The 1,340-nt window shown below is 43.9% G+C and overlaps 1 pseudogene; it reads right to left on the bottom strand.

The window, feature by feature from the left end:
- Window positions 1–327: 327 nt before the first annotated feature.
- Window positions 328–445, bottom strand: LOC126200064 (5S ribosomal RNA; annotated as a pseudogene).
- Between the last annotated feature and the right edge of the window lie 895 nt (window positions 446–1,340).

Genomic DNA, 1,340 nt, shown 5'->3' with positions numbered 1-1,340 from the left:
ATTGTAATCGTTAATTATCAAGTTGAATATCAGATCTGCTACTTACGTAGTACAGAGAGGCAGTATACGAGTTGGTTGCCGTTCTCATTTATCATGTATTGAGTTGTAATTTTGAAGATAATATAAAGCACTCCGTCTTCATGCCACGAGTGGCCTACCGGGTCCATCCGACCGCCGTGTCATCCTCGGTGGAGGATGCGGATAGGAGGGCCGTGGGGTCAGCACACCGCTCTCCCGGTCGTAAGATGGTATTCTTGACCGAAGCCGCTACTATTCGGTCGAATAGCTCCTCAATTGGCATCACGAGGCTGAGTGCACCCCGAGAAATGGCAACAACGCATGGCGGCCTGGATGGTCACCCATCCAAGTGCCGACCACGCCCGACAGCGCTTAACTCCGGTGATCTCACGGGAACCGGTGTAGCCACTGCGGCAAGGCCGTTGCCTTTGAAGATAATATAAGAAGGTAAATTGAATCTCACTTCTTATTTATGTGGTGGAGTGAATGAGAACGAGCAGTTAATTTTCAGGAGCTTTATCTGCAGCCCTGTAAGGAGGCGAAGTCTGAGCCAGGTTGGAGGAAGGGGAGACAAGGATTCAGGACACAGACTAGCTGGACCCTGATTAATAATATTTAACGGCGACCGAAAATTCAGTAAGCAACATTCATTGTACATAAAAGGAGTGTTCAGATGGCAACTTATTTAAGTGTTCGGTGCATAAGGTGAAGTATAACAAACTGCCATGCAGCCCAAACCAACATGAAACACTTCAGTTGATAGACCATTGCTCCAATTTTTCGACTGATAACACCAAATGCGAAATGCATACAATGCATACCACCATTGCCAATAGTGGCCAAGAATTCGGCTCGCGAGTCACGCCATTGCATGTGTGTCATAGCTCTTTTGCCTGGCGACTGGTGTAAGAGGGGGAAACTGAGAATCAGCTGAATTTAATTGACGATGGAGACGCACTGCATAGAACTTTGTTTTATATCTCACATTTATCGAAAACATAGATCAAAATGAAAAGAAATTTTTGGAATTATTTATTTTTGACACGATGAAGACGTAATGTTTATCTGATACCGACAGACAGACAGACGCAGAGAATTTCGCTGACTATCCCATACTGACTGCGACGTAATCGTAACTTATTTAGTTTCATAATCGAAACAAGTTCTCACACATACATGTTGATTGAAATATGGTAGCACTTTCGTAATCGCAATACGGAGGCGGCAGAAATCTACCTGAGGAAAACACTGTAGGCGTCCTGGAAAGTTTTAAGTTTAAATAATTTTTTAAAACTGGAATTACATTGGAGATCGATCAGTTA

The sequence above is a fragment of the Schistocerca nitens genome, chromosome 8 (assembly GCF_023898315.1).
Source record: "Schistocerca nitens isolate TAMUIC-IGC-003100 chromosome 8, iqSchNite1.1, whole genome shotgun sequence".
NCBI classification, from domain to species: Eukaryota; Metazoa; Arthropoda; class Insecta; order Orthoptera; family Acrididae; genus Schistocerca; species Schistocerca nitens.
The sequence above is the reverse complement of the archived record's forward strand: the minus strand, read 5'-3'. Positions and strand labels throughout refer to the sequence as shown.